Raw genomic sequence first — 8671 nt, forward strand, 5'->3', positions numbered from 1 at the left:
CGGTTAGCTCAATTGGCTGGGCGGATGGTTGGTGAGGCCGGGGCGGGTGGAGCGTGGAATCCTGCCCAGTGTCTCGTGAAGTTAATCCCATTCCCGTCTATCTGCGTTCATCAATCTGAGAAATGTGCCTTGTCCCAAAATTGCACCCCGCGCCGTGTAGCTCTGTGTGTTAAAACCAGCAAATAGTTACCGTCCACATGTTATCTTTAGCTTTGGAGTGTCTGTCATCTGTTCAATGTGATTTTCCTCTGAGATAGTCAAATCAAGCTTTGAGACAGGAATTTTGGGGCAGTTTTGTCTCAGCTGGACGCAGTGATAAGCCGCCCTGGTCGCCAGCTGTTGTCGTCCCTCCAACCCCCCCCCCCCCCCCCCACCCCCACCCCCACCCCCTGTTGTGCCCAGTTAACCCTGCGATGGATTGTGATGTTGTGAGACACAGGAAACCTGGAGGCCAGAAGCAGCGTTACGTCCCAGAGCCCGGTGATCGCCTGAGCCTTCAGCGTTAAGCCCTGGGAATATTACAAGCCTCCTTCCTCCTCAGACAGAGTGATGCAGCAGAGGCCGCGAGAGAGCGGGACGCACGCAACGAGGACGCGAGGTGGGCGCCGGGCCAGGGCGGGCCGCCAGGCTCAAACACGGAGGTAACGTGGTGAGGAAGAAAATAACCGGCGCCGTCCCTTTAAACCGGGGCTGGGGGAGTGCCCTCGCCCTCGCCCCCTGAGAGCTCTTTGAGCTCGATCTGGGTGTTGGCCAGGGTTGGGTGCACGTTGGGGGGGTGGGTAAAAGGTCACTTTGCCTATTTTGATTGCCAGGCTGGCGAGCTGTGTGTTTCGCTGTGATGCCTCACACAGTCAAATAGCCTGTCAGTATTCATTAGCCCCCTCCCCCCCCCACCATGGGTTGAAGAGCTGGGGGTGAGGGGGAAAGCTGGGATGGGGGAAGTGGGGGTGCAGTGAGGGGAGAAAATAAGATTCCAATCCAATCAGACTCTAATCAGCCATTTCTATTTATCAATGAATGGGTGAAGTGTAATGATGTTTCCATTAGCGACTGCTACTTTCAAAGATATCAATGTTATATCAGTAAATGGGATGTATGTTTGTGCGAGTGTGTCCGTGTCTCTGTGAGTGTGTGTGTGTGTGTATGTCTGTGTGAGTCTGTTTCTGAGTGTGTGTGTGTGTGTGTGCCTGTGTTTCTGCGAGTGTGTGTGAGTGTGTGTTTCTGTGAGTGTGTGTGAGTGTGTGTTTCTGTGAGTGTGTGTGAGTGTACGTCTGTGTGTTTCTGTCAGTGTGTGTGAGTGTATGTCTGCGTGTTTCTGTGAGTGTGTGTATGTGTGTGTGTCTGTGTTTCTGTCAGTGTGCGAGTGTGTGTCTGTGTGTGCGTGTTTGTTTGAGTGTGTGTAAGTGTCTCTGTGTGTGTTTCTGTGCCAGTGTGTATGTGTGTGTGTTTTTATGTGAGTGTGTCTGTATTCCTGTGTGTGTCTGCATGTGCCTGTGTGAGTGTGTATCTGAATGCGTCTGTGTGTGTCTGTGTGTGTGTGTGTGTGTGTTACTGTGTGTGAGTGTGTATCTGAATGTGTGAGTGTGTGTCTGTGTGAGTGAGTGTGTATCTGAGTGTGTGAATGTATCTGAGTGTGTGAGTGTATCTGAGTGTGTGAGTGTGTATCTGAATGTGTGAGTGTGTGTCTGTGTGAGTGAGTGTGTAACTGAGTGTGTGAATGTATCTGAGTGTGTGAGTGTATCTGAGTGTGTGAGTGTATTTGAGTGTGTGAGTGTATCTGAGTGTGTGAGTGTATTTGAGTGTGTGAGTGTATCTGAGTGTGTGAGTGTTTCTGTGTGAGTGTATCTGAGTGTGTGAGTGTATCTGAGTGTGTGAGTGTTTCTGTGTGAGTGTATCTGAGTGTGTGAGTGTATCTGAGTGTGTGAGTGTATCTGAGTGTGTGAGTGTATCTGAGTGTGTGAGTGTTTCTGTGTGAGTGTATCTGAGTGTGTGAGTGTATCTGAGTGTGTGAGTGTATCTGAGTGTGTGAGTGTTTCTGTGTGAGCGTGTATCTGAGTGTGTGAGTGTATCTGAGTGTGTGAGTGTATCTGAGTGTGTGAGTGGGTATCTGAGTGTGTGAGTGTTTCTGTGTGAGTGTATCTGAGTGTGTGAGTGTATAAGAACATAAGAACTAGGAGCAGGAGTCGGCCATCTGGCCCCTCGAGCCTGCTCCACCATTCAATGAGATCATGGCTGATCCTTGTGGACTCAGCTCCACTTTCCGGCCCGAACACTATAACCCTTAATCCCTTTATTCTTCAAAAAACTATCTATCTTTATCTTAAAAACATTAAATGAAGGAGCCTCTACTGCTTCACTGGGCAAGGAATTCCATAGATTCACAACCCTTTGGGTGAAGAAGTTCCTCCTAAACTCAGTCCTAAATCTACTCCCCCTTATTTTGAGGCTAGCCCCCTAGTTCTGCTTTCACCCGCCAGTGGAAACAACCTGCCCGCATCTATCCTATCTATTCCCTTCATCATTTTATATGTTTCTATAAGATCCCCCCTCATCCTTCTCAATTCCAACGAGTACAGTCCCAGTCTACTCAACCTCTCCTCGTAATCCAACCCCTTCAGCTCTGGGATTAACCTAGTGAATCTCCTTTGCACACCCTCCAGTGCCAGTACGTCCTTTCTCAAGTAAGGAGACCAAAACTGAACACAATACTCCAGGTGTGGCCTCACTAACACCTTATACAATTGCAGCAGAACCTCCCTAGTCTTAAACTCCATCCCTCCAGCTATGAAGGACAAAATTCCATTTGCCTTCTTAATCACCTGTTGCACCTGTAAAACAACTTTTTACGACTCATGCACTAGCACACCCAGGTCTCTCTGCACAGCAGCATGTTTTAATATTTTATCATTGAAATAATAATCCCTTTTGCTGTTATTCCTACCAAAATGGATAACCTCACATTTGTCAACATTGTATTCCATCTGCCAGACCCGAGCCCATTCACTTAGCCTATCCAAATCCCTCTGCAGACTTCCAGTATCCTCTGCACTTTTTGCTTTACCACTTATCTTAGTGTCGTCTGCAAACTTGGACACATTGCCCTTGGTCCCCAACTCCAAATCATCTATGTAAATTGTGAACAGTTGTGGGCCCAACACTGATCCCTGAGGGACACCACTAGCTACTGATTGCCAACCAGAGAAACACCCATTAATCCCCACTCTTTGCTTTCTATTACTTAACCAATCCTCTATCCATGCTACTACTTTCCCCTTAATGCCATGCATCTTTATCTTATGCAACAACCTTTTGTGTGGCACCTTGTCAAAGGCTTTCTGGAAATCCAGATATACCACATCCATTGGCTCCCCGTTATCTACCGCACTGTTAATGTCCTCAAAAAATTCCACTAAATTAGTTAGGCACGACCTGCCCTTTATGAACCCATGCTGCGTCTGCCCAATGGGACAATTTCCATCCAGATGCCTCGCTATTTCTTCCTTGATGATAGATTCCAGCATCTTCCCTACTACTGAAGTTAAGCTCACTGGCCTATAATTACCCGCTTTCTGCCTACCTCCTTTTTTAAACAGTGGTGTCACGTTTGCTAATTTCCAATCCGCCGGGACCACCCCAGAGTCTAGTGAATTTTGGTAAATTATCACTAGTGCATTTGCAATTTCCCTAGCCATCTCTTTTAGCACTCTGGGATGGATTCCATCAGGTCCAGGAGACTTGTCTACCTTTAGCCCCATTAGCTTGCCCATCACTACCTCCTTGGTGATAACAATCCTCTCAAGGTCCTCACCTGTCATAGCCTCATTTCCATCAGTCACTGGCATGTTATTTGTGTCTTCCACTGTGAAGACCGACCCAAAAAACCTGTTCAGTTCCTCAGCCATTTCATCATCTCCCATTATTAAATCTCCCTTCTCATCCTCCAAAGGACCAATATTTACCTTAGCCACTCTTTTTTGTTTTATGTATTTGTAGAAACTTTTACTATCTGTTTTTATATTCTGAGCAAGTTTACTCTCATAATCTATCTTACTCTTCTTTATAGCTTTTTTAGTAGCTTTCTGTTGCCCCCTAAAGATTTCCCAGTCCTCTGGTCTCCCACTGATCTTTGCTACTTTGTATGTTTTTTCCTTCAATTTGATACTCTCCCTTATTTCCTTAGATATCCACGGTCGATTTTCCCTCTTTTTACCGTCCTTCCTTTTTGTTGGTATAAACCTTTGCTGAGCACTGTGAAAAATCACTTGGAAGGTTCTCCACTGTTCCTCAACTGTTTCACTATAAAGTCTTTGCTCCCAGTCTACCTTAGCTAGTTCTTCTCTCATCCCATTGTAATCTCCTTTGTTTAAGCACAAAACACTAATGCTTGATTTTACCTTCTCACCCTCCATCTGTATTTTAAATTCCACCATATTGTGATCGCTCCTTCCGAGAGGATCCCTAACTATGAGATCCTGAATCAATCCTGTCTCATTACACAGGACCAGATCTAGGACCACTTGTTCCTTTGTAGGTTCCATTACATACTGTTCTAGGAAACTATCGCGGATGCATTCTATAAACTCCTCCTCAAGGCTGCCTTGACCGACCTGGTTAAACCAATCAACATGTAGATTAAAATCCCCCATGATAACTGCTGTACCATTTCTACATGCATCTGTTATTTCTTTGTTTATTGCCTGCCCCACCATAATGTTACTATTTGGTGGCCTATAGATTACTCCTATCAGTGACTTTTTCGCCTTACTATTCCTGATTTCCACCCAAATGGATTCAACCTTATCCTCCATAGCACCGATGTCATCCCTTACTGATGCCCGGATGTCATCCTTAAATAACAGAGCTACACCACCTCCCTTACCATCCACTCTGTCCTTCCGAAAAGTTTAATACCCTCGGATATTTAACTCCCAGTCGTGACCATCCTTTAACCATGTTTCAGTAATGGCCACTAAATCATAGTCATTCACGATGATTTGCGCCATCAACTCATTTACCTTATTCCGAATACTACGAGCATTCAGGTAAAGTACACTTATGTTGGCTTTTTTACCTCTGTTCTGAATCTTAACACCTCGATCAGTAACCTCTCCTAAGTTATATTTCCTCTTAACCTTTCTCCTAATTTTCCTTGTCGTTGAACCCATATCTTCATGTAACAACCTGCCGCGTCGCTTACCATTAATGTTTTCACTTCCCGTTTTATTTCTTTTAGTATTCCCAGTGTGTGTGAGTGTATCTGAGTGTGTAAGTGTGTATCTGAGTGTGTGAGTGTGTATCTGAGTGTGAGTGTCCCTTCAAACCCAGCTAGTGTGAATTCTTAAACGAGATTGGAGAGATTGGAGGAGCTGGGACTGTTCTCCTGAGAGGAGAGAAGGTTAAGTGGAGAGTTAATTGAGCAGGTCAAGAAGGGTTTTTGATTGAGTTAAGTTGGGAGAAACTGTTTACACAGGCACCAGGGTCAGTAACCGAAGATGGGGTAGTGACAGAAACCTGCAGAAAGTGAGGAGAGGCAGAACAAAGAACAAAGAACAAAGGAATGTACAGCACAGGAACAGGCCCTTTGGCCCTCCAAGCCCGTGCCGACCATGCTGCCCGACTAAACTACAATCTTCTACACTTCCTGGGTCCGTATCCCTCTATTCCCATCCTATTCATGTATTTGTCAAGATGCCCCTTAAATGTCACTATCGTCCCTGCTTCCACCACCTCCTCCGGCAGCGAGTTCCAGGCACCCACTACCCCACTACCCTCTGTGTAAAAAACTTGCCTACTCTAAACCTTGCCCCTCTCACCTTAAACCTATGCCCCCTAGTAATTGACCCCTCTACCCTGGGGAAAAGCCTCTGACTATCCACTCTGTCTACGCCCCTCATAATTTTGTAGACCTCTATCAGGTCGCCCCTCAACCTCCGTCGTTCCAGTGAGAACAAACCGAGTTAATTCAACCGCTCCTCATAGCTAATGCCCTCCATACCAGGCAACATTCTGGTAAATCTCTTCTGCACCCTCTCTAAAGCCTCCACATCCTTCTGGTAGTGTGGCGACCAGAATTGAACACTATACTCCAAGTGTGGCCTAACTAAGGTTCTGTACAGCTGCAACATGACTTGCCAATTCTTATACTCAATGCCCCAGCCAATGAAGGTAAGCATGCCGTGTGCCTTCTTGAATGCCTTCTCCACCTGTGTTGCCCCTTTCAGTGACCTGTGGACCTGTACTCCTAGATCTCTCTGACTTTCAATACTCTTGAGGGTTCTACCATTCACTGAATATTCCCTACCTGCATTAGACCTTCCAAAATGCATTACCTCACATTTGTCCAGATTAAACTCCATCTGCCATCTCTCCGCCCAAGTCTCCAAACAATCTAAATCCTGATGTATCCTCTGACAGTCCTCATCGCTATCCGCAATTCCACCAACCTTTGTGTCGTCTGCAAACTTACTAATCAGACCAGTTACATTTTCCTCCAAATCATTTATATATACTACAAACAGCAAAGGTCCCAGTATTGATCCCTGCGGAACACCACTGGTCACAGCCCTCCAATTAGAAAAACATCCTTCCATTGCTACTCTCTGCCTTCTATGACCTAGCCAGTTCTGTATCCACCTTGCCAGCTCACCCCTGATCCCGTGTGACTTCACCTTTTGTACTATTCTACCATGTGGGACCTTGTCAAAGGCCTTACTGAAGTCCATATAGACAACATCCACTGCCCTACCTGCATCAATCATCTTTGTGACCTCCTCGAAAAACTCTATCAAGTTAGTGAGACACGACCTCCCCCTCACAAAACCATGCTGCCTCTCACTAATACGTCCATTTGCTTCCAAATGGGAGTAGATCCTGTCTCGAAGAATTCTCTCCAGTAATTTCCCTACCACTGAAGTAAGGCTCAACGGCCTGTAGTTCCCTGGATTATCCTTGCTACCCTTCTTAAACAGAGGAACAACATTGGCTATTCTCCAGTCACCGGGACATCACCTGAAGACAGTGAGGATCCAAAGATTTCTGTCAAGGCCTCAGCAATTTCCTCTCCAGCCTCCATCAGTATTCTGGGGTAGATCCCATCAGGTCCTGGGGACTTATCTACCTTAATATTTTTTAAGACGCCCAACACCTCGTCTTTTTGGATCTCAATGTGACCCAGGCTATCTACACACCCTTCTCCAGACTCAATATCTACCAATTCCTTCTCTTTGGTTAATACTGATGCAAAGTATTCATTTAGTACCTCGCCCATTTCCTCTGGCTCCACACATAGATTCCCTTGCCTATCCTTCAGTGGGCCAACCCTTCCCCTGGCTACCCTCTTGCTTTTTATGTACGTGTAAAAAGCCTTGGGATTTTCCTTAACCCTATTTGCCAATGACTTTTTGTGACCCCTTCTAGCCCTCCTGACTCCTTGCTTAAGTTCCTTCCTACTTTCCTTATATTCCACACAGGCTTCGTCTGTTCCCAGCCTTTTAGTCCTGATAAATGCCACCTTTTTCTTTTTGATGAGGCCTACAATATCTCTCGTTATCCAAGGTTCCCGAAAATTGCTGTATTTATCCTTCTTCCTCACAGGAACATGCCGGTCCTGAATTCCTTTCAACTGACACTTGAAAGCCTCCCACATGTCAGACGTTGATTTGCCCTCAAACATCCGCCCCCAATCTAGGTTCTTCAGTTCCCACCTAATATTGTTATAATTAGCCTTCCCCCAATTTAGCACATTCATCCTAGGACCACTCTTATCCTTGTCCACCAGCACTTTAAAACTTACTGAATTGTGGTCACTGTTCCCAAAATGCTCCCCTCCTGAAACTTCTACCACCTGGCCGGGCTCATTCCTCAATACCAAGTCCAGTACCGCCCCTTCCCTAGTTGGACTGTCTCCATATTGTTTTAAGAAGCCCTCCTGGATGCTCCTTACAAACTCTGCCCCATCTAAGCTCCTTGCACAAAGTGAGTCCCAGTCAATATTGGGGAAGCTGAAGTCTCCCATCACCACAACCCTGTTGTTTTTACTCTTTTCCAAAATCTGTCTACCTATCTGCTCCTCTATCTCCCGCTGGCTGTTGGGAGGCCTGTAGTGAACCCCCAACATTGTGACTGCACCCTTCTTATTCCTAATCTCTACCCATATAGCCTCACTGCCCTCTGAGGTGTCCTCCCGTAGTACAGCTGTGATATCCTCCCTAACCAGTAGCGCAACTCCACCACCCCTTTTACATCCCCCTCTATCCCGCCTGAAACATTTAAATCCTGGAACGTTTAGCTGCCAATCCTGGCCTTCCCTCAACCAGGTCTGTGTAATGGCAACAACATCATAGTTCCAAGTACTAATCCAAGCTCTAAATTCATCTGCCTTACCCGTAATACTTCTTGCATTAAAACATATGCACTTCAGGCCACCAGACCCGCTGTGTTCAGCAACTTCTCCCTGTCTGCTCTGCCTCAGAGCCACACTGTCCCTATTCCCTAGTTCTCCCTCCATGCTCTCACCTTCTGACCTACTGCTCCCGTGCCTACCTGTTCTGATCTGGAAGGTGCTGCCTGAGGGACACTGGAAGCAGGTTCAATAGGAACTTCCGAATCGGATCGGTATTTGAAAAAGACTCTGCAAGAAGATCAGTGGAGTAGGGGGGGTGGGGGGGTCTGG

This window comes from Scyliorhinus torazame, chromosome 25, assembly GCF_047496885.1.
Source record: "Scyliorhinus torazame isolate Kashiwa2021f chromosome 25, sScyTor2.1, whole genome shotgun sequence".
Lineage (NCBI taxonomy): Eukaryota > Metazoa > Chordata > Chondrichthyes > Carcharhiniformes > Scyliorhinidae > Scyliorhinus > Scyliorhinus torazame.